At 40.2% G+C, this 26269-nt stretch overlaps 1 protein-coding gene and 1 non-coding gene across 4 annotated transcripts in view; one reads left to right on the top strand and one right to left on the bottom strand.

Moving 5' to 3' along the window:
• The window catches only part of SCN1A (sodium voltage-gated channel alpha subunit 1), a 118974-nt gene that overhangs the window by 78199 nt on the left and 14506 nt on the right, over positions 1 to 26269 (bottom strand). The window lies entirely within an intron of this gene.
• LOC114814372 lies at positions 22806 to 22943 on the top strand. Its single transcript, XR_003762170.1, has one exon. It is a non-coding gene; the product is annotated as a small nucleolar RNA SNORA7 (small nucleolar RNA).

The following is a 26269-nucleotide window of genomic DNA, read 5'->3' on the forward strand; positions in this document are numbered from 1 at the left end:
GATTCTGAAATCTGGAAAGAAAACTGGAAAGGACTTGATGGAAGGATGTTCAGGGTGAAAGCAAAACCAGAACTAGAGGGACACTAGAAAGGCTTGAATTGTTTTTCTCTGTTGATCTCATTACTACAGGAAGTTATGCAGGTAGAAAAATCAATAAATTCAAGAAGGGCTTGGGTAGATTCATGGATGATGATAAAGCTCATTCTGGGCAGGAAATGTGTCTACCAACTCTGCTATGTTGTACTCTCATGACTGCTTAGTACAGTTCTCTGAAAACGGTAAGTGCTCAATAAATAGGATTGATTGATTGATTGATTGATGAGAAGGTACATCCTGGATTTGGAGGATGAACAACAAAGAGGGCAGCCATCACACTCTTCCTCTAAGGATCCTCTGCCTTTATCAGAGACAGAATATGGGAATAATGATGGTGATAATAATAATAATTAGTATTTGGTAAGCATTTACTATATGCCAAGCACGATTCTAAGCTCTGGGGTAGCTATACTATTAACAGGTCAGATGCAGTCCCTGACCCACATTGGATTCATAGTCTGAGGGGGAACAGATATGAGATTCCCATTTTACATAAGGGGAAACTGAGAAACAGAAAAGTGACTTGCTCAAGGTCATACAGCAGGCAAGGGACAGAACTGGGATTAGAACCAAGGTCCTCTGACTTCAAGGGCCATGAAGCCCTTTAAACTAGATAACACAACTTCTCAAGGGCTAGATGGTTCTTTGGTATTTGTGACTTAGGTAAGGCCATTCTTCAGTTCCAGTTGCTGCTTAAGCTAAGCAAAAGGTAATGCCCATTCATTTTAGCTCTCTTCTTCACTCACTGCTAACCCACCCACTGATTCATGTCAGAAACACTTTCCAAAATGCAACTTTCTGTAAATATTTCACAAATGAAAAGACTTGTTTGTCCTGAAATTATCCACATCTGGGAAATCTCTGGCGGTTCTCTTACCAAACTTTCAAAACCCACTTCAGATTTTACTTGTGACCATACTTATCTTCAGATTAATTAAGTCACCTCAGGAGTCTTCAAGGTTTTTCCAGAATTCCTCTGGGCTTCGTACTGTTGCCTTTTTATTCAAACAAAAAGGCTAGGAGGGATTGTAATAGGACTTGATCCTTAAGGCCACGACTACATAAGTAGCACTCAACTCTCATCCTGTTTCTCATCTTTCCTGTGCTTCTGGCTGAAAGCCAGCTCATTAAAATTAAATTTATTTAAGGCCATAATGATTTTGGAAGTCAATGAGAAAAGGATTTTGAAAGTGTTCTGCTGCATTGGCAGGGGAGAGCACAATCATTGAGTGCTGCGATAAGCCAGTTATACATCATCGGTACCATACTAATGTTAGGGGGATGAAGAAGTGATCGATGGCTTGGTGTTACTCTAGGGGATGGATGGAGGGGTGGATAAAGGACAGATCGAGTTGTGCCCTAAAGAGATCCAAATTATTTCATATTTTTATCAATGAGTTTGGATGATGGATTGACCAAGTGAAGACGATGATGGATTTGAAAAGTTTATTATCAGTCAATGATATTTATTGAGCACTTATTGCGTGCACAGCATGGGTGACAAGTTGGTTAGGATTGGTTACCCCTCGAAAACTGACACTAAATTCAGTCATCTCAATGAAATTAGAGGAATGACCTTTTAAGAGCGAGATGCTGCTCAACAGGTACCAGTATGGAAATGAGCACATGGCGATCAGAAGCCAAGTACTCATATATACAGATGGATGAAAGATTGTTTAGCTGCACACCCTGGGTTGGGGTTTTCACAGTCAGAAAAGCCTGAAGGAAATCCTACCTGTGATCCTATTAAAAAGTGAACACCAAAGTTAGATCCTAGTTTGTACCCTTCAAGGTTCGGATTTCCAACAGAACGTGCCTCTCCTTGTCTCAGGACTCTGGCTCTCACTATCACCTGCTGCTCAGACCAGGACTTCTGGGAGTGTCAACACCAGGCTACAGTTTCCTCTCAAGCCTCACCAGGATCCATATTTCCCAGACACCACGGCTGAAATTGGGCTCAGGTTAATCCCCAACCACTAGTAATAATAATACTACTAATAATAATGATAATTGTGGTATTTGTTAAGCACTTACCCTGTGCCAGGCATTGTACTAAGCAGTGGGATAGACACAAGGTAATTGAGCTCCCAGTCGCAAACACATTTTACAGATGCGGTAATTGAGGCACAGAGAAGTTAAGTGACTTGCCCAAGGTCACACAGCAGACAAGTGGCAGAGCAAGAATTAGAACTCAGGTCCTTCTGATTCCCAGGCCTGTTAGCCAGGCCAGATTCCAATTTCTTTGGCTAGTTTCTGGCATAACTTTTCCAGTTTAGAAGATCCTCTTTGTCATTCCACCATGGACTCTCATTTTCCACCTCCATCAGTCTCCACCTCTGCCCCAAGTCACTGCAGTCACTGAGTCACTTTAGACTATAGCTCCTAGTGGGAAGGGAGCAGGTTTACCAACTCTGTTATATTGTACTCTCCTAAGCACTTAGTACAGTGCTCTGCACAAAAATAAGTGCTCAATAAATACAAATGATCAACTGAATTCCAATTCTTTTTTTCCTGCCAGGCTCTAATTCTTCCCCCACCTGGTTTTGTGTTCTGTCTCCCCTCTTGCCCACCATACATCTACCTCCCAGCCCTAGGTACTGGCTAGTCCTCACTGGAAGCACAGAAGCCGTACTAGCCTGAATGGGACAGTTGGGCTATCCAGGATACTGAGAGACCATGGATGGCAAGTGCTTCCTGTGTCTACCTCAACATTGATCATGCCCTTACCGCAACAGTGTGACTAATTTTGCCTCTTCATTTTAAAAGGATTAGTGAGAAACTAGAGAAAAGTGCCCAAAATGGTGAAAGGGATGGAAAATGGAACCCGTAATGAAGGGCCCATTAGATTTTAAGCTCCTCAAATATATATCTAAAACAGAACTCCTCATCTTCCCACCCAAACCCTGCTCTTTCCCATCTTTCTCATTATTAAAGACAAACCACTATCTTACCTATCTCCCAAGCCCATAAACCTGGCATTATCTTCAACTAATCTCTCTCATTCAGCCTACATATTCAATATGTAACCAAATCCTGTAGGTTCTACCTTCACAGTATCACTAAAATTCACCCTTTCCTCTCCATCCACACTATGCCTATGCTAATCCAACCACTTATCCTCGCCCATTTTGACTACTGCATCCCAGTGTTTTCTCCACCTGTTCTTCCCTTGCCATATATCTTTCATGTAGTATTGCAAGGCTTAATTAAATAGGAACTTCCTTTTAAATACAGCCTGCTGAGGAAGAAATATGTACCCTCTGGATGCTTTTTTTTTGTTTCTGGTCTCATTATGTTTCCTAACATCTCCTCCACCTAATATATTTAGGTAGAGGAAACTATTCCTAATAAAATCCTCAAGATGATCCATCAGCAGGGGATTCATTATAGTCTGTTTCTCCTAACAAATATCAGTTATGATCTAAAGACTCCACTAAAGTGAACTGTCACTAAAACTCTCATTTATTGTACAATTAATATTCTATTGGATATTAGAAAAGGCAGAATAGGGCATTTACATTTGTTGTGAAATAATATTACAAAGTTAGTGAAGAGCAGGAAAAGTCAGTGCTTTTGCATTATTTTGACTATCAAAGTGCCAAACTGGATAGTTTTAGACATTTTTATAGGCCTTGTTGTCAAGTGTTAATAATGACAATCTGATTGCCTTTAAAATATCTTATTCATCAGAAGGGAAAACACAAGTCTCACCTTAAAAACGTATTCTAATCCATTGACAGAACTTAATTTATCCAACATAACATTCATTAAGAAGGCACACTGTCTCAAGGGAGTGAGCTGTTTTGGATGCCACCTGAGTCAACAACCAGAACATAACCCTAAGGCATATTTCTCACAACAGCTGGCTACCCACCATCATGACATGCAATGCAGAGATATAAAAGTGCTGTTCATGTAGCTTCCTGCTTGGCTGCTGGTGCCAGGCCTCCGGTTCCAGGTTCAGATGGGGCACAGGGCATCACATCTGTTCAACTCTGCCTCTTTGCCCTCTCAGGAAAACAATGTCTGCTCATTCTGGGCCATGCCAGGCTGCCTGATGGACGGTGGACCAGGAGGAAGCAGGAAGTTGCAATCTGGACAACTGTCCTTGGCCATTTGCAATTTGGGGAATGTGGGAGTTTCAGAAAACATTATTTAAAATCCCATACTTCTTAAACGGTAAAATTTGATGTATCTTGTAATCTAGAAATGCAATCCACAACATCGGTGCCTTGACTGACCACTTTGGATCTTTGAAAAAGCCCAAACACTCACTAGGCAATGAATGAATGAATCAATCAATCCAATGGCATTTATTGAGCGCTTACTATATGCACAGCATTGTACTAAACACTCAGGGGAGTACATCAGAATTAGCTGACATGTTTCCTTCCCATAATGAGCTTACAGTCTAGAGGGGGAGGTAGACATTATATAAATAATTTACGATACAGTTTAGAAAGCCAGAGTTAGGGACTCCTGTGTCTCATCTATGTCCATATCTCTAATTTATTTACATTAAATAAATAACTTTTATGTACTTATGTACATATCTGTAATTGATTTATATTAATGTCTGTCTCCTCCTCTAGACTGTAAGCTAGGCACTGAACGAAGCACTGGGGTAAATATAGGCTAATCATGTTGGAAACAACCCATCCCACAGAAGGCTCACAGTCTTAACCCCCATTTTATAGATGGGATAACTGAGGCACAGAGAAGTAAAGTGACTTGCCCAAGGTCACAGAGGAGACAAGTGGCAGGGCTGGGATTAGAATCCAGATCCTCCGACTTGCAGGCCCATGCTCTTTCCACTAAATCATGCTGCTTCTCAGTTCAGCCCACTATTAGAACAGCTCCGATCGTTGCCCAGAGGTGGCTCTGTATCATATATAATCTCCTTACCATTGACTTTAAGGCACTCAATCAACTCCCTCCCTCCTACTTAACCTCACTGATTCCCTACTACAACCCAATCCACACTCTCTCCTCCTCTAATGCCAACCTATTTTCTGTCTACCTCAACCTTTTCTATCCTGGGGCCGACTCTACTACTTCCCAATCTATAATTAAAATAATGTTCATTCAATCATATTTACTGAGCACTTACTATGTGCAGAGCAAGGTACTAAGCGCTTGGGAGAATACAATATACTAATAAATAGGTACATTCCCCACCCACAACGAGCATGCAGTCTAGAGGAAGTTGACAGTCTCTCTCGCCCTTTAAACTTTGAGTTCCCTGTGGGCAGGGATCATATCTACCAACTCTAGTATATTGAACTTTCCTAAAAACATAGTACAATGCTCGACACACAGGGAGCACTCCATAAATACCGCTGATTAATTGATCAACTTCCACAGTCTCTGAAAAGAAAGGAAGGTGTGTGAAAGCTTACTGTGATGTCCCAAAACTCCGGCTTACACCAAAGGCCAGCCTACCAGTTTATCTAAACTAGTCACAGCTGACAAAAATCACTCTTCAAGCTATTCTACAACCTACACGGGAAGTCTAGCTTCTACTTCAATTTTCTTATGTGAGGAAACCAAAAAAAAATATTTTCAATCTTTAATTTTTTAGATAATGTAGCATACAGGTTTGCAAGTGGTGATTTGATTGCCCACACAAGAATAAAAAGTTCCCCACCAGGCAGAGCCAATAATTGTCTAAAGCTTAAAAATATATTCCCCTGCAAGGGGCCAGGCCTATAGGTTCTTTCACAATCACTTGCAATAAATCCTGACCTGGGACACAGTCAGCTTTAATCTGCTGATTCTGAACAGACCCCAGGAGCCTCGGGTGGAAAGGTGTGGTTTAAGAGTGAGTCCTTTCTTGCTTAGGGAAGTAGCATGATCTAGTGGGAAGAACACAGACTTGGAAATCTGAGGAACTGGGTTCTAATCCTGACTCGGCCACTTGCCTGCTGTGTGACCTTAGGCAAATCACTTTTCTGGGCTTCAGTGTCCTCTTCTGTTAAATGAGATTTCAATACCTCTTTTCCCTCCTACTTATACTGTGAAGTTAAATGAGATTTCAATACCTCTTTTCCCTCCTACTTATACTGTGAAGCCCATGAGAGAAAGGGACGGTGACTGACCTGTTAATCTTGATTCTACTCCAGCACTTAGTACACTGCTAAATGATTGCTATCATCATTATTATTATTATTACTGGGGGTATTCGGGAACTCGGGACTATTTCTGGCTTGCCTCAAAAACCACTATGCCACCACAACACCTGATTCTCCACAGTAGTATAAAATAACTGAGGGTCTATCGCCTATAAAGGAGTAGCCTTCAGGCACTGTAGCTTATTTCCCCTCATATCAGGAACCTTGATCTGTAATGAGCTGATAAAAATGAAGATGGAACTTGAACAAGTGCTTTAAAACAATCAATTTCCCCTAAACTCAGTATCCTCCTTTACAGGATGTTTTGTACAGCATCACATTTTACTACAAAACAGAAGCACATCCTATTAAGGATCCAACCTATCCTGTGGTTTATCTGTTTTTGCTCTTTAGCCTTTATGTTGAATAGGCAAGAACTGCTGAACTACTGAGCCTCTGGTGTGCACGTTCCACAATGCACAGTTTTGCTGCAGTGCACCCAATGCAGCAAAAGAATGCAGGCAAAAAACTGGAATTCAAATCCCTTCTTTTGAGAGATTCATTGCTCTCTCTAAGCTGAGGCAAAGAGAGATACTCTCTTTCCTGTGAAAGATGTGCTTATCTATCCACTATCTATTCCCTGAAGTTGGGGTTCAAAGCAATGGGCTTGCTTCAGGAAGCTGCGTATTGATTCTAGAAGCCATAGATATGTAATTTTCAGTTTCCGGACAGAGGTAGGGGGTTCCTCAGAGGCATTAAACCTACTAGTGACTATTAAATAGGTTGCCGATTGATCGAATCCAAGGCAGAAAGCGTGCTTGTTTTGAGAAGTGAAATCATCGGGTCAGAAGTGACACAGGTCATGGGATGAGATGAAGGTCTAAGAACAAAAGGAAGAGCTCAGCTTTACATTCAGAGGTTTTACTTACTGGGCTTTGGGAACTGCTAATTCCTGCTCTCGGTGTGGGCTAATCAATTCCCTTTTGACCACTGTTCTGGTTCTCTCTGTGACTGTTCCCAACTGTACCAGTCATCAGGGAAAAAAGGCAGGAGTCATTTCCAATACTGGATTAAACTACAAGTCACCTGTTCATTCAGTAACAACACACATTTAGCATTTACCAAAATTCAATTTTCCCTCATTGCCCCTCGCATACACCCCAAGGAAGATAAGGCAGCTTATGAGGACCATTACCCTAATATTTCAAGGCAAAGCACAAAAGGAGAGGGACACATTCAAGGCCATTTGCTCAGAGGAATCAGACAGAGCATGAATAGCGGTCCAATCAAGTGATTCTTAGACCATTTTCCCATCACTTAGATTCCTAGTTTAACCTCACAGTGAGAGATTAGACTAAATGTAGGACTGGTATTTTATTGTAGCACCAACCCTCATATTTCAGTTTCTCTTCAAACATTGGTAGAGAGGATGAATCCTCAAACCTGGTTGTAGCTCCACTGTTGAATCCCTGGCTGATTTTAGGCAGGTCACATACTGTTACTATTTTCAGCTCCCTCAAAACCTAAGGTGGAAATAATGCAATCTTGCCTTCTCCTGATCTTCTTGAAAATGTTGTGAGCTTGAAGTTGATATTTTAGATGTACCTTTACATTTTACAATATGTGGGTAAGGTAAATATAAAACACATCTATTTTATATCCTGTAATACTGAAAGTGGGCAAAAATAAAATAAAGCACAAGTATTTCACTTTGGTAAATACACTCGCCATGTCCCGAGAAGCAGTGTGGCTCAGTGGAAAGAGCACAGGCTTTGGAGTCAGAGGTCATGGGTTGGAATCCCGGATCTGCCACTTGTCAGCTGTGTGACTGTGGGCAAGTCACTTAACTTCTCTGTGCCTCAGTCACCTCATCTGTAAAATGGGGATTAAGACTCTGAGCCCCACGTGGGACAATCTGATTCCCCTGTGCCTACCCCAGCGCTTAGAACAGTGCTCTGCACATAGTAAGCGCTTAACAAATACTAACATTATTATTATTATACCTATGAAATCAAGCAGAGGAAGTAAAAATGAGATGGGGAGTATTTTACATTTCTTTTAGGCCTGCTGTGTGAGGTTCATTAGGCCCACCTAGAAATTTTTAGGGGCTGAAGGGAAATTGCCTTTTTAGGTCCTGGTCCCATGGGCCAGTGATGATTTTCGTGGCCGCGTACGAATGCAAAATAATTTAGAATTGGTTTTAAAACATCTTGAGGGTTATAGGTGGCTTAACAGGGAACAACTAAAGCATGAGGTGAGGAAAGAACGAGTGGAGACAGAAAGACAGAAAAAATAAAACAATTTTTAGAGACTAGAAAGTGGGCACAAGTTATCAAGGTCTACCAGAGAACTCAAGTTGAGATTCTTGGCACGAGACAAAAAACACCCAAGGAGCTGAGAGAAACCCTGGGTCTTTTCCTCCAACCGTCATTGGGATATCCTGGCTCTGCAACCTGTTTGCTGTGTGACCTTGGGTAAGTCACTTCTCTTCCTCTGAGCCTCAGTTACCTCGTCTGTAAAATGGGGATTGAAGCTGTGAGCCCCACATAGGACAGGACCTGTGTCCAACTTGATTTGCTTGTACCCACCCCGATGCTTAGTACAGTGCCTGGAACATAGTAAGCACTTAATAAATACAACAATTATTATTACATTCTCTGATTTCTTCACATCGTGGTTTTTAGAAACCTAAACTGAAAACACTACTCTAATAAGATCCTTTTCAGAGCCAATGTCATTTACAGCTATAATTTTCGGTATTCCAGGCCCTGGGGTCACTGGGCAAGGCCACTGGTTCAAGGGTGGGTGATTGTGCAGGTTTGGTTACGCAGAGGAAAGGACAGGTGGAAAAGGAGATGGAGAAAAGAAAGAGAGGAATAGAGATAGAGACAGAGGTAGGAGGCATAGGCAGAAGCAGAGAGGCAGAGAGAAGCCAAGTGACATCATACAATGGAGATACACACAGCCACCTTACCACTCACGTATATCTTTGTTTATTGATTTGTTTACTTTTGTTTTCATCATCTATACCTATGTTCTTTCTCTTTTTCTATTGTCTATTTGGTGACTTATCTCTGCTTGTTTCCCTCATTAAACTGTAAGTTCCTTAAGTGCACGGGGTATCCTCAACTTGTGTTTGTTGATCCCCAGGGTCCACTACAGTGTTCTGCACTCAATAGACACCAGATAAAGACTGTTGATATTGCTGCTGTTACAGACAGGGAAGGTGAGCATACACACACACACACACACACACACACACACACAGGAGAGATCTGCATAAGTGGGAGACACACAACAACACACTCAAAGATAGGGAGAGACAAATGGGAAAAATGAACAGGGAAGATCCCAGATACTCATAATCAATCAATGGTATTTATTGAGCACTTACTGAGAGCAGAGCAGTGTACTAAGCACTTGTGAGAGTACAACAGAGTTGGAAGACACATTCCCTACCCTCAGGGAGCTTTCAGTCTAGAGGGGACTCCTTTAATTTTCCTTTAATGCCTCACAGTCACTGTGACCAAAAGCAGGATAGCTGCCTCTCTCATCAGTGTTGGGGTGGGAGAGAACCATCAAGAACAGGGCATCTTGTCATACCTAGGATTAAATATCCCAGGACTGTATCAGCTAAGCTTTGTATACTGCTGACTCAGTTTCAGCTGTATTCCACCGGGAGAGGTTTTACTGCTGAGAGTGCAGTCAGCCAAGATGCCTTTTTCTAGCTGCGTGTGAGTACACTCTTCGATCTGGGTGTTGCTTTTAAGTTACCCTGTAGAAATTTATTCTGGTTTTGAAATAGCACATTAGTAATTTCAGGAGGATCTCTTTGAACACCACTCCTACCTTCTGAGGTGTGGGAAACCCTCGTCAAGCCCTACAGACTTAATGAACATGCTCTACTTCTGCCACACAAGTCACTGGCAGAGCGAGGTTAGGATTCTGGTGGGCCTGAGGTTGTGATAGCCTGGCTGGCCTTCTGCAGGCAAAAGTGTGTCGCTTCGCCTCCTCTCCAGGCACCCTTCCCACTCCCACTCCTCTCTCTGCCGGGCTATTTATAGGCACACAGTGCTCTGCACATAGCAAATGTTCAGTAAGTGTCACTCATCAATAGAGAGGTAAGAGCTGGGGAGGGTGACGGAGAGGTGCTTACGGAATGGTTTCAGGGATCCTACCTGAGAAAGACAGGTTACGGCAATTTCCCTTCAGCCCATTAAAAATTTCCCCTACAGTAACCTCTAACAGGACACAACTGGGTATTAGCCTCTGAGATAACGCTGAGCCAGTGTAGCTAACTTTTGGGTTTGGCCTTGCATCTAGGGGTGCATCTAGGTATGGTCTAGTATAAATGGTCTAGTATTATTAAACCAATGCTTATTCCATCAAGAATGAAGAACCACTAATGCAGATTGACCAGTTTATACCATTCCAAGCCCCTTTGGATTATTTATTTTACTTAGAAAGGATGGGAGTGATGTATTTGTTTATTTCACTTTATATAAAGGGCCTTTTAAATGTTACAGTTTTCTCCCTTCCTACAGATACCATTTTCATCTGGGACTAATAGCCAGTCCCTCTGCCACGAAGAAGGGCTCCAGAAAAGCTATGTATTATTTATGTGGAACTCTCAAAAGTCATTGAGACTCCAAAGTCTCAAAAGAAATGGACTGATTTAGGCCAGATCTAGTTTTCTAGTTTGCTGATGAACATGGTACATGGGAAAGGAGCATTTCTTTTGTGAAGTCTCACTGTATTACAGCTGTTTCACCACGGATAATGATAAAAACCTCACTATCAGCAGAGTTATCTTAACACCCAATAGACAACTCTCTCTCTCGCTATATATAATATATATATACATATATATATTACATACACACACATATGTCTATACAACTCCATATTTTAAGGCAATTAAATTGGTCTAAAGTATTCACATCACGCATTCATATTAGTTACAACTTTGGGCTCTTTGAGGACTTCAAGTTGTTTGCCAGATTAACTTTCAAATCATTCCAGGTTTTTAAATGAGTTGAGCACACTGATCTATAATTTTTAGACTCACTTGTTTTCTAATGTTTAAACAATAAGCACTGTATTTGTCCTTTACAGTCTTTGGGGACTTCCCTTATTCACTATATTATTCAAAAATAACAATCATCTGCAGAAATATCTACCATTTCTTTAGATCTGTTATGATCTGAATTTAGCCAGCATTTAATGTCCTCTTGAACACAATCAACAAAAGATCACCACTCCATTAACCATATCATCTTTTTATCTAAGAACACACATTTTTAAGGTCGTGTAAATTTATATCCTCATATAGTTTGGATGAAATAATTTTCTCCTCCACTGCAATCGTCACTGATAAGGATATGGCTACAAAAATCAGAGCTGGTTTCTGTGGTTTAATTATAATGGAGAATGAAATCTGAACAGCTCTAATCATTAGTTCTTACAGCCAAAATAGGTTCATATTAGATTAAGATGATTACGTCGGATAGAATACCTTTTTTAGTAATAGATTGAAGAGTTAAGAAGACAACATAATAAACTAGGTCCAAAAAAAAAGGATTGCTGATTTTAATGGTAAGTGTTTTTCCCAGTCAATTTCACCCTCTGTTGCTTATTAGCCCAAATAACATTAATTCATCCATTCAATCATATTTATTGAGCACTTTGTGCAGAGCACTGTACTAAGCTCTTGGAAAGTACAATCGAACAATATATACTGAGAACCTACTGTACGAGGAACACCGCACTGATCAATTGGATCGAGTACAATAGAAGAAAAAGAGTCAATCCCTGTTCCTATAGAGCCTACAATCTAATGGAGGAGACAAACACAAATTAGGAGGAAAGAGAGAACTGAACTATGCAACTGAGTTGGTGCTTAAATAGTAGGGCATGTAAGTCAGTATATACAAAATTACTTCAGGGTGGGCTGAAATATAAAGGAGCTGGTGAACTAAGACAAAATAGAAGAGATATGATAAATAAGAGGAAGAGAGTTTATGAATCCAGTCTTGAATCCAATGATCAGGTGATACTGTTAATTGAGACAGGAGAAGTTGGAGGATTTGGGAAGGAAGATGATGAGTTCAGTTTTAGAAATACTGAACTTGAAGTGCCAGCAGGACATCCCTGTGGAGCTGTGCAGTAAGCAAGAGGAAATGTGAGACTGCTGATAAGGTAGGAGGTTGAGTCATCCACATAGATATGGCAGCCAAGTGTGGGAGTGAAAAGTGAGAAGTAGAAAGATGTCAGAAGTCTTGAGGAACATCTACAGTTAGGAGGTAGAAGGCCCAGAAAAGGAGACTAAGAGAGTGGCCAGATAGGTAAATGAAAAAAGAGGATAGAACTGGGTTAGTATAATCCAAGATTTCCGATAGAAAAGCGTGGTCATGAGTGTCAAAAAAGGATGAGGGGGCAAGAGAGATTAGGATAGACGAGAACCCATCAAATTTGCCAGGATGCCACTAGATGACCTTAGTTTAGTAAACAGGGCAGAAATGAGATTGTAGTGGGTCAAGAAGGGAATTAGAGAAGATGAAATGAAGGCACTGGATGTTTACAAGCTGTTTAAAGAGTTTAGGCAGGAATAAATGGTGTCAAGAAGATGAGGTGATAACTGGAAGATGCAATTGAATGCAGACAAGGCTTAATTAATCAATCAATTGCATGTATTGAGCACTTACTGTGTTCACAGTACTGAACTAAACATTTAGGAAAATACAGTAGAGTTGGCAGACAGTGCCCCAAGGAGTTTACAGACTAGTCAAATTGGGAGGAACCATCAGATCGTGAACGGTTGAAGATGACAGTTAAGAAGGGAAGAAAGACTGAAGCAATTATTTTTATTAGGTGTGAAGGGATGGGAACAGATGTACAGGTAGAGTGGGTAGGTCATGAAATCAGGTGGGAATCTTGCGCTTGAGAAATTGGGGGGAAAAACATGAGTGAATATAGGCGTAGAAGGGAGTTTGGGAGACAAACACTGTTTTTCCAAATTTATCTACAAAGCAGTTGCCAAGGTCACTAGGGAAAGATATGAAGGAGGTGAGAAAACTGTGGAAGGGAGTGGTTCGGGAGAAAGTTAAAGGTCTGGAATAACTGGTGTCTCCCAAAGATTCCCACATTAAAAATAACAAACAATAACAAAAGTCTGAAAAAAAGGTTTGGAATTTTCCTATGAACTCCAAATTAGATAGTATCAATACTGGGTTAACTGCAGGCTGCCGCACTATCAATTGGCCTTCCCCCAACCTCTGGGCTTCTGGAAAAGCTTTAGATCCACCTGGAGAAAGGACATACCGTTCCAAGAGGCCGTTATTGTTCCTAAGTAGCGGCTGGAAAATTGCTGCATGGAGACTCTGTTCTTTGGAATGTTCCTTATTAATTATACAAGTATCATCTTATGTTCCATTAAAGGAATCGGGTGAATTTTTCAGAAACGTATATATATGCACAAAAAATAAAATGAGGGTGGGTATATAATTGCTGAAATAAAAATTTAAGGAAAAGAACAAGATTTCACTGCAACTTAGACTCACCATATTTGCAGGCTTTCAAATTGGACCGCACAATATTTTTCATGCTAGTGGATAGCCTGGAAGATTCCTTTAGTTAGGAGATCACTGAAGGACTCCCCAATCAGCAGCATTCTCCAATGTTCCAAATCAGGAAGCAATTGCTATAGATGGGGTTCGGTTGAGTTTATTTCTGTCTAGTAGAGACCCAGGCTTTAGGAAGCTGCAGACTTCATTAACAGGTGTTCCTCCTACCCAGGTGACATCAAGCTTCTAAAATGACAAGCTCCCTGTGACTGCCAATTTAATTTACATACACATATTGACGCACACACACACACACAGACACCTATGCATCTATAGCCAGGTCCTCTCTTTGTTATGCTCACTATACTGACCAGAAGCACCAGGGTATTTGCAACTTCCCACAGGGCAGATGAGGTCTGTTCTTTTCTCAAAAATCTCCCAGGCTAGACATTCCTCAGCTTGATGTCCAATCCAATTTTTATACCATTTGAGTCAGGATGTTTTTCTTATTGCCCAACCAAAACCTCTCCTGCTTTAATTTAAGCTCTTCTACTCTTGTCTGGTCCTCTGTGGACTAGGAGAACCACCATCCAACATCCTTCCAATACATTTGAACATAGTTATCAAATTGCCTTGAACCGTCTCTTTCGTGGGCTACCTAGTCATTCATTCATTCGATCGTATTTATTGAGCACTTACTGCGTGCAGAGCGCTTGGAAAGTACAATTCAGCAATAAAGACAGATAATCCCTGCCCACCGGGCAATTCCTAAAGCATTCCTTCTAACACCCATATTTTGACCCTTTAATTATTTTTATTACTCTTCTAAAGAGAATGAAAGAAGCACAAAAGGGGAAAATATCCTCAACAATGATGACTTTTCTGACTTTATAGGAGTCCATTAAAATAATCTTTAATAAAATGTCCTTGTAAATGTACTGACAAAAGAAATCTTCCTTTTTATGAGGTTCTGATTACTAAAACCTATTTGTGTTGATGACCTCTATAACAGGACATAAGATAAGTCATTTCATCAAGTTGGAGGTGAAGCTACATCCACCTGCTTTCAGGAATCGACTTTGATTAAACTGATGATGCTTATGGGATAGCTAGCTGAAGCATCTGTCTGGAATCAAAACTTTCTTAAGACCTCCATATTTTAGCAAACTAGAGGACACCTTTTGGAAGAAATTGTGGTGAATTTATCAGTAAATCACTTAAAGTAAATTTTCATGGTATCCCCCTGTCAGATGTGTTATTTAAGCCTATTATTTCTCTTATAATCTTCCTATACAGTTCTGTTTTTCCTTACACAATATAAGGAGACTGTAAGATCTTAGAATAGTGGTCCCACAAGATAATTGTCCAGTCTATCACATTAATTTTGGTTAACTTAACAAGAATGTCTCTCTGAAAGTACCACGATATTCTAGCATTTGTCCTTCAAAGGGAACTCTTTCCCCTTTTATTCATCAAGAAAGCCTTTGGACAAGCGAAAACCAAAAACCTTCACCAAATAAATATTATTTTTACATGTTTCACCACCAGAGTAGGATTAATCAGTAACTTATATTTGATGAAGATATCAGAGAAGCAGCGTGGCTCAGGGGATAGAGCCCAGGTTGGGGAGTCTGAGGTCATGGGTTCGAATCCCCGCTCTGCCACTTGTCAGCTGTGTGACTGTGGGCAAATCACTTCACTTCTCTGTGCTTCAGTTACCTCAACTGTAAAATGGGGATTAAGACTGTGAGTCTCACGTGGGACAACCTGATTACCCTGTATCTCCCCCAGCGCTTAGAACAGTGCTCTGCACATAGTAAGCACTTAACAAATACCAACATTATTATTATTATTATATCAGGATTATACAACAAAGTCACCAATGGATAATTTAAGATTTATGCTGTACTTTTCTGTTGATAAATATTTCCCAGAATTTTATGACCTCCCTACAGTCACTGAAGAATCAAAATATACACAGACTAAAAATACCAGCTACAAAAAGCATGATATAACTGCCACCCTTTGCCATTTTGTGATTCACCTGAAATTGCAGAAGGCAAGAACAGATTTCCAGTTCCCAAAGTTGGCAATAATAAGAAACATGAATAGCCTATGAATAGCAAGTTAGTGAATAGTTTTCTTAATACCTTAGTAGATAGCCACTGTGCAATGTAAACAGCGGTTGTCTTGCCTTGCTCCCTTTTCACATACACACAGAGACATGGCCACAACTTTCATTAATTCTGCAATAAAATGTGACCCCAGAAGCCTCAATGTTAACAGTGTCATTAGTAATTATTACTGGATCTTTAACCATTGAATTTTTTTCATATAGTATATCAGAAATCCAAAGCCTTAATTCTCTGAAGGAATTCTTGAAGACCTGCTGGTAGTTGGCACTAATGAGATACCAATCCAATATAAGTTGCCCCACATCCAGAAAACACTATCCTAATCAGTGGTAGCAACAGTAACTATGCTGAGAATTTCTATTCTTCCCTTGAAAATTTTAAGCTCTGTTCTGCCCAGCATATTAGTAATGGAGAGCTTGCTCTTGAGCTCCTGTTCAACCATTAGACCCTCTTCCTTCATGAAGCTAAAACGATTTCGCTCTGCTAGGCCCAAGAAGGTTACTGGCTCAAAGTACAGATTCATTTCTTTTTTGCCATTCTGTATTCGTTCAATGTTTTCCTTACACTTGTGTTTCATATTCTAGCAAATGGAACATGTTTGCAAGTGTAACAACAGATGAGTGCAATTTTAAAACTGTTTCAAACAGCATTATGTTTAACAGGATGTTTAACCATGAATAACTGGGTCTGCCAAATTCAGAGCTGGAATGATTTTTTTTTCCTCCATACTTCTTTTCCGCAGAATAAGCATATCAGGAGCTTTACACTGTTACCCTGAATTGAACTTTGATTGATTTCTGGGACATTTACGTCTCTCTGCTGTTGCTTGACCTTTAGAGAAACCTCTATACCATTCTTTCATTAGTACTTATTAAGTACCTCCTATATACAGAGCACCATACTGAGCTCATTGATTGGAAAGTTCTGTGCCCAATGAGATCTCTATTTCCAATGAGAGGTCTATCTCCAATGAGAGCTCTATTTCCAAAGAGAGCTTACTTTCTCACTAAAATTACATTTCCTCCAAGAGGCTTTCCCTAAGTCCCCAAAGAGGCATAGTCCCTGCCTCGATCAATGGTATTTACTGGGCGTTTATCCTGTCCAGAGTACTGTTCTAAGTCCTTAGGAGAGTGCAATAGAATTTAGTAGACACTACCCTATCAAGGAGTCTATACTCTAAAAGGGGAGATGGGAAATGGAGATGAGCAACCAGTCTTTGGAGGGAAAAAATATTAAAATAGTGTTGTATGAATTAAAAAAATGCAGTGAGTCAGTTTTAATCCCTTGGGGACCCTTTGGATTGGGGAAAATACAAGGTGCCGTATTCAATTTTCTGAACAAGAGACTATAAACCTTTCGTTATTGTTACTAGTAGTAGTCAGTATTTAAGTGCTAATTGGGTGCAAAAGATTAGGAAAGAATACATGGGTGATAATCATCACTAAGTTATGGTATAATAAAAGAAAAAGGTAGGACAACAACTTGTAGCTAGATAGTTATTCAATGAAAAGCCTGAAAGATTATTAATAGACTAGTAGAGAAGGACATTTTCTGAGCAAAACACAACTAGAATAAGAAGACTGAACCATGGAACAGGGTCACATTATTTAAAAAAAGGCCTTATTCTAAAACAGACAAGAAGGAGAAAAAGAGAAACTAATAATGGGAGGGTAATACTCAAATGGAATAAACTGAAAATTCAGAGTCAACATTTCTGTGTTCCTTGCCTGGTTCAGTTGTGACTGCTTATGTGACATTAGAGAAGATACTGCACTGCTCTGGGCCTCAGTGAAAGAGAATAAAGGTATTTTTCTCCCCTCACACAGTATATTGAGATGATTAAAATAACTGTGAGGTGCTTTTGTATTTAGGAAATGCTATATAAACACAATAACAATACTAATAAAAGTCATGCAGGTCAATGAGCAGAAAATGGATATTTTGACACCAAAGAGCAATCACATAACATGTGCTCTGGAGAAAGCAGAGGTGAAGTTAAATCTAATAGAAGAATAATGAACATCCCAAGCACTGTGAACTATTTGAAGAGTGTGTCTTTCAAAAGTCAATTACATTATAAGGTTCTCAAAAGTGCTTTCTCATCTTTTTTAGTCATTTTTCCCTGCAGCCAGTAAATTGCTACTTTTAGCTATAGTGTACAAAGTTAGTGGCTTTGGTAGAGATACGTGTAGTAGCTTGTAAGAGATAACTAGCTGGTAAGTGTATTTGGAAACTCCAGCCTTCCAGCTCCTCGTTTTCTCTTCTACATCATAAACTATTTTTGCCTCTTCCTGTCCCTTCTCATCCTTTCTTTAATAAATGTCAAATCATACATATCGGTCAGAGTCTATCCTCCTCACGTGGAATATAAATTCAATCCATGATATTGACTGAGCACTTACTATTTTCAGAGCACTGTACTAAGTGCTTGGGGTATATGGCACAACAGATTTAGGAGACACGTTCCCTGCCCACAGTGAGTTTATAATCTAGAAGGGGAGACAGACAGGAATGTAAAAATGTCATTTATAACATGTAATTTAAATCAATCAACTGTACTTATTGACCGCTTACTAAGTATAGCTCTTGGGAGAGTACAAGGCAACACAGTTAGCAGACACATTCCCTGCCTATAATGAGCTTACAGTTCTGTGTAATTCAAAAGGGAGAATTCATTTGCACAACATAAAGAAGTACGGCTGACTGAATAAAATGGAGTGTATCGGAAACTCTTCACCACTGACTTTAAGGTAGTCCATCAGCAATCTGCTTCATTTAGTTTTCTTCTTACTAGTCAACAATATTACTCAGGCTTTTTTTATTTTGGAGATATGGAAAGTTTTCCAACTTGTTTATGATCAGTGGAATAGATTTACCGAGGCTAATAAAATGTACTTTATAAGAAAATGAATCAATATTTCATCTCCTATAGTCACTTAATTTTCCAATCTAATAACTTGATTTCAAGCATAAACCCAGTTTGTTGGACATCAAGCTAATCTGCTTATAAATCTGTGCTACTTTTTATAGTCTTGACAGTCTTTAAAGGTTCACAGATATTTCTGGATTTCTTAACGCTAAGTCAAACTAAGGGAAAATATTAAACTAAACATCCACTTAACTGTCACAAAAACAGTTTTTAACTCACCCCTCTCTAATACTCTAGTATTCACACAAAACTTTTCAGAAATAACAATTGTGGTTACCTTCGCCAATTGAGTCATTTCATCATTAAGTACATGTCATCAGCCATCCTAACATGAAGGGCTTTATATTTTCTAACGCAAACCCCACTAAAATTTTAATTTATTTTATTTATCAGCTTTTCATGGTCAAAATCTCTCTGTCACTGTTCTTGTCAAAGGAAAAAAAATGTTGTTTTTCATGTCTCTAGACTTAGCATTGATCACTAACACACCATTCTCATTCCTTAAGTGGACTGATGTCACTGAAATGTCAGTCAGGCAGTCAAATGTATTTTATTTTAGCACCTACTGTGTTCACAGCACCATATTGAAGAACTTGGGAGATACAACAATAAACGGACATATCCACAATGAGGTTACAGTCTAATGTCTTTTATTAACTTGATGCTTTTACCAAGGTCTTTGCATAATATCCATTTTTTTTGTTGCTTATATTCCACCCGCTGGTCTAATTCATTTCCTGTAACAGGTTATATAGGCTATATTACACACTGTGAGACCCACATGGGCCAGAGATTGTGTCCATTCTTATTAACTTGTTTATATCTACCCCATCATTTGTAGCAACCCCAAAACAGAGCTTGACACAAAGTAAACAATAAATACCATACTTGGTATTATTAGAGACTGATGATGGTTTTTATGACTGTACTTTTCAAGCACTTAGTACAGTGTTCTGCACACAGTAAATTCTCAATAAATATGATTGAATGAATATATGTGTATCTAAATGTGCACTATCCAAGGAAATAAAGCCAATGTAACAATTGAATGGCTAACTGCCCCAGAATACTCATTTAGCCTGTTTGAACAATTTTGCCCATTAATTATTTTATCAAAACAGCGAAAAATGTAGTAAAGCAGATTTGAGTTTCATCTCTCTCTCCTTTGCTTTCTCATTGGTTATTCAACAGTGCTTATTTAGCACACACGAGGTGCTAAACTACAATACTAGATGCAGTTTGGCATTAAAATGAACTAAGAGAGATGGGCCCTGCCCTGGAAGAGTTAGTAGTCAGTGAACAGAAATGTCAAATTATTCAACAGGGAGGACAAAAGAGGGATAAAGGGAAGAAACAGATGACCAAGATCAACCAAATCAAATAAAATCCTTTGAACTGACTAGTTCGAAATAGAGTTCTGCAGTGGAGGTCTTTCATTTCCCTAGTATTAGCATGAGCATTTAACAAGTTCCCACTGTGGGCAATACTTTGCCCTAAGCTCTGGAGAAAACACAAGTCTTAGAAGAGGCATGCTCACAGTCCACTAAGAGCTTCCTGCTAACGGGAAAGACAGATGGTAATGTTTAGCTAGAATGATCAAAATTAATAACTGAATAAATACATATGCAAAAATTGAGAATGGGCATGTGTTCTCAGCACTAGAAATGGATGGAGGCTTTGTACAGCTTGGGATTTAGGTAATTAAATGGGGAAGGATTTTAGAAGGTCTGAAAATGGCAAGAGTTGTGGTCTGACTGAATTTCATCCCACGGGAACAAAAGGAGTGAGGCTAGAGAATAACGAGTAAATTACATGTAGAAGGTTAGCTTGGGGAGAACCAGCAGACCTGGGGAGTAGCAAATGAAGAGAGATGTGTCAGAAAGGGAGAATTGGTCCTGGAAAGCACTACCATGTTTTCTCTAAAATGAAATATTCCCTGATATCAGGGTCCCTGAAGACTCTCCATCTTTATTAGCAGTTTAGAGTCTAAAGAGAGAGGCTTATGTCTTTTGCACACTTTAGTGGAATTCTATGGAATGTGTGATTTCACTGTCATGACTTCCCAGTAGGGGAATCTTTTAAGTAGGTGTTTAAAAGAAAATTGGATTCCACATAAGAGATTAAGCAGGAATAGAGATAGAAAGTTGAATGTCTTAACTGTCACAGTTGTTTAATAATAATAATAATAATAATGGCATTTGTTAAGCACTTACTATGTATCAAGCACCGTTCTAAGTGCTGGGGTAGATACAAGCTAATCAGGTTGGACACAGTCCCCGTTCCACGTGGGGCTTCACAGTCTTTATCCCCATTTTACAGATGAGATAACTGAGGCACAGAGAAGGTGACCTGCCCAAGTTCACGCAGCAGACAAGTGGAAGAATAGGGTGAGAACCCATGTCCTTCTGACTCCCAAGCCCTTGCTCGATCTACTGGATCTCACTGCTCCTTCATTATGTGAATAGATTAGGTCATCACCTGTCTGAGAGAGTTTAGGTATGTACAACTTAAACTCATAACAGGTAGAAAGAATAAGTGGCTTTTAGCGTGTGAGCCCACTGTTGGCAGGGATTGTCTCTATTTGTTGCTGAATTGTACTTTCTAAGCTCTTAGGGCTATGTTTTGCAAACAGTAAGGGCTCAGTAAACACAACTGAATGAGTGAATGAAGTAACTTTAAATTAGTAATGCAACTGAAGGCCCTATTTCTGACCTTTCCCCTCTGTTCATGTAGAATGGGTCAAGACTTTCTTCTTGAAATATTAATAAACAGTTACTTATCCCATAGTCAGAGTTCACAGCATTGAAATATGCCCACTTCTGGTGCATTTACTTTTTCTTAACAGGTTTTCTGGGCTTCAGGGCCTGCTCCCTAGCAAATTCAGTTCTCTTTAAGGAAGCCCACACCAATGAAAAGAAATGTTCCTACCCCTGCCTCAAATCTCAAACTGTTAATTAGATATACTATATCTTATTTTTCTATCCTCATTATTCAACACTTTAGCCTGACAATCCTACCTTACAAAGGTTTTAAGCAGCAAAATGAAATATTCAAATATGGGGGTAATCTCTTGGGACATGCTTTCAGTATTTTGAATTGCATCTGCACTGACATAAAATCACCTGGGCATAACAGTCACTGCCAGGTGCAAATCACAAATGGGTATCATAAAACACTCTTATGCATGTAGGGGCAAGCCTAATTAAAAACTCATTTTCACTGAGGAAATACATAGTGGGACACATGAATCCTGGTGCACATCAACATGAGCAGATTTTAGAGGTAATCACATTCAGATTTCTCTTTTTCCTCTCTCCTCATCTTCTTGCTTTGCAGGCCTTATCAGGAAAGAAGAACCCTCTTCTAAAGGCTCTCCTTGGTCTTTGACACCTAATGCAAATACGAGATCAATGCTAAAAATACACACAATCATTAAAAATGACCTGGTTGGACTACAGAAAGCATTTAGAAACAGAAAGAGCTGATTCTAAAGCAAACACCATTAGAAGTGAGTAAGGGGAAAATGGTGTCCAGGGATGTCAGAATGCATTCGAGTACATTTGGAATGGGTTCAAATTTCATTGTTTTTAAAATGCACTCAGATTACCAAACTTTGAAAGGTTGCATGACATAGCTCCTTTTGTAGCTTAGTCATGCCATCTTTGGGCCATAAGAGAACTGAGAATCATCCCGATCTATTGCTGAACACAGCCAGATAAGGTTTTCTCTCTGTGTCCTTCCTGAGTCTCGCCAGAGGTTATAGCTGGTGCTGCCAACCTATTGATACCCATGAGCCCGCGTTCTCCCTCCACTCCCTACAACACATTTACATTACTGGGATGATGCAAGGGATCACAGTAATAACTGCGGGACTTTGAAGCACTTACTATGGGCCAAACACTGGACTAAATGCTGTTTTTGTTATGGTAGTTAAGGGCTTACTATTTGCATTAAGCGGTGGGGTAGATACAAGCTCCTCTCAGGGTCACACCTGGAGAGTTCCCAGTACTCTACCAGTCTCGACTACAAGAGGGAGAGTCAGGCAGAGGCATATCCATCCCATTCCTAGCTTGGGCAGTGTCTAGCGAGTGGAAGGCAATCTACTACAAGTCGAAACTCACCTGTGCTAGGCAGCAGTGGCAAGGGATAGAGTTGAGGGCGGAGACTCAAGTTTACTTTGTGGAAGAAGGCAATGGTAAACCACTTCCATATTTTTACCAAGAAAACTCTATGGATACCCTACCACAACGACTGCAGATGGAGGTGGGGCGTTCTGGGAGAGATGTGTCCATGGGTGTCGCTATAGGTCGAAGACGACTTGACGGCATAAGACAAGACGAGACACAAGCTAATCAGATTGGACCCAGTCCATGACCCACAGGGGGCTCACAGTCTTAAACTCCATTTTACAGATGAGGTAAGCAAGGGAAAGAGAAGTTAAGTGACTTGTCCAATGACACACAGCAGGCAAGCGGTGGAGCTGAAATTAAAATTCAGGTCCTCTGACTCCCAGGCCCGTACTCTATCCACTAAGCCACACTGCTTCCCATGTTGGGATAGACACAAAATAATCAGGTGAAAAGAAATGGAAATAACACAGGAAATAAGGAGAGGGGGAACTGATGAGACAGGATGGAGCCACAGTCAGAGGAAAATAATAAGCACTTAGTACAATACTCTGCACATAGCAAGCACTCAGTGATCATTGAAATATATGTTACATTGAATATAGAGTCAATGGTACTTATTGAGTGGTAACTTGTGAAGAAAACGTACTAAGTGCTTAGGAAAGCACTGTGAACCCATATTTCTCCTCTTCCGTGCCTCCAGATTACCTGCTGCAGCTGTACAACAAGACCAGACTCTCAACATCTCCAGGGCTTTTATGGGGCCTGAATTCGGCTGTCACAGAGAAGTGAGATACAAAACTCTAGAGCTACCAGATGACTGGCCTTTGATTTGTGAGTAATACAGCTAAGGACCCAAGTCAAGAACAGAAAATTTAATTCAGGGAGTGATGGGAGGGGACCATGACAAAGGATGACAAAAAAAGAAGTTGGGGTGAAATAATGGAGCCTGTAGTAATCTGATCTGAGGTAGATGTATGAACTGTATTGAGAAAAGTATGAGAGAAATCCACCCTTAACCAAGAGCATAATAACATTCCGAAGTTTATTAAAAAAAAAAAGCACTTTTATGAGAGAAGAAAATTCTTAAGAAAAAAAAATGGAGAATGCTCACTGTGAAATTCTGTCAACTTCTGAAAAAATTTGAAAAAAAAATTTCTGAGTCAAATATTAAGAAAATGATTTCCACAGCTTAAGTTGTGGTCAAAAAAGACATAATGATCATGTAAAGTCATGAGTAGTGGTAATAATTGCAGCATTTGTTAAGCAGATTACTATTTGCTGAGCACTGTACTATGCATAAAGAGAGTTACCAAATAATCAGGTTGGACACAGTCCCTGTCCCCCATGTGGTAGAAAGTGTTTTGAAATACAATATCCCCTCAAAACTATCGTCATAAATGGTTTTTAATAAGAGCCCATGGTATGCAGAGGACTTGTAATGTGTTTAGAGAGCATGCAACAGAACCTTTCCTCTCCATCTGAACTTTTACCAGACTAATACAATCACTCATCCTATCCCACCTGGATTCCTGCATCAGTCTTCTTGTTGACCTCCCAGCCTCCTGTCCATACTTCTTTCTGCTGCCCAGATCATTTTTCTTCAAAAACGCTCAGGACCTGTTTACCCACTCCCCGAGAAACTCTAGTATTGCCCATCCACTTCCACATCGAACAAAAACTCCTCACCATTGGCTTTAATGCACTCAATCACCTTGCCCCCACACCTCACCTCCCTACTCTCCTACTGCAACCCAGCCCACAGCACACTTTGCTCCTCTAATAATGCTCATCTTCTCACTGTGCCTCATCTCGTCTATCTCACCGTCGACCCATCACCCACGTCATGCCTCTGGCCTGGAACTCCCTCTCTCCTCAAATCTGACTATTACTCTGCCCCCCTTCAAAACCTTAGTGAATGCACATCTCCTCCAAGAGGCCTTCCCTGACTAAGCCTCCCTTTCTTCTTCTCCCACTCCCTTCTGCATTGCCCTGACTTGCTCCCTTTGTTCATACCCCCTTCCAGCCCCATGGCACTTATGTACATATCTGTAATTTATGTATTTATATTAATGTTTGTTTCTCCATCTAGACAGTAATCTCATTGTGGGCAGGGAATGTGTCAGTTTATTGCTGCACTGCACTCTCCCAAATGCACAGTACAGTGCTCTGCACACAGTAAATGCTCAAAAAATACGAATGAATGAATGAAACTAAAAAATAAAATAAAAATCCTACCCTCGAGGAGTTTACAATCTAAGAGGGAGAAACAATTCCCAGGGATGACCATATGTCATGGTTTCAGAACACTGTCCTAATAAATGATGACTCAAGCACATCCATCCTTGTATGCTAGTGGTGAATCAAGATCTGAACCTGAACTTTCAAGTGGCTCAACTCTCACTTCTACCAGTGTTCCATTGAGCTGATCCTCTGGGACCTAACCTGGCACCACAGGAAAATGGGAATGGTTTTATTTTTATATTCTGTCCTAACTTACAATATGGTAGTTCTCATTTAGCACACCATACTTAAAACATCAGAACCTAGGGAGATGAGATAGAGAGTCGTTTTTCTCTCCCATTTTTAAGCTGATGGTGGGTTGAGTGTTTCTGAACCGACTCTGCAGGATTCTAGAAGTGGCATTCCGAAACACTCACTTTAGAAGTTGAAACACTTAATTTGTATGGTATTTGTTCAGTGCTTATCATGTGTCAAACCATTATTATTAAGTACCATTATTTTTTAAGTACCAAGAGAGACAAGACACTAAAATTCACAGTGGGATAGAGGAGATGGTGGAGTGTAAGAATATGTATGTAAGTACTCTGGGGCTGAGGGAGGGTGACTATCAAGTGCTTAAGGGGTACAGATTCAAATGCACAGGAAACCCAGAGGAAGAGCAAGTAGGGGATATGAGGGTTTAGTCAGGAAGGACTCTGGAGGAGGTGCCATTTTAGAAAACGGAGAGAGCAGTGGTTTGTCAGGGGAGAGTATTCCAGGAGAGAGGGAAGACATGGGCAAGGAATCAGCGGTGAGATAGATGAGATCGAGGTACGTTGGGCACCTATACCATTGATGATTATGATGAGTAGGCTGGTGTTAGAGGAACAGAGTGTTTGTGTTGGGTTGTAGGGGGAGAACAGCTAGGAAAGGCAGTGAGGTGACGTAGCAGGGAGAGAGTTGAGTGAGCGCCTTAAAACCGATGGTAAGGAGTTTCTGTCTGATGAAGGTGATGTTCAACAACTGGAGGTTTTTGAGAAATGGGGATATATTGACTGACCGCTTTTTTAAGAAAATAATCCAGGCA

Source organism: Ornithorhynchus anatinus, chromosome 9 (assembly GCF_004115215.2).
Source record: "Ornithorhynchus anatinus isolate Pmale09 chromosome 9, mOrnAna1.pri.v4, whole genome shotgun sequence".
Classification (NCBI taxonomy): domain Eukaryota; kingdom Metazoa; phylum Chordata; class Mammalia; order Monotremata; family Ornithorhynchidae; genus Ornithorhynchus; species Ornithorhynchus anatinus.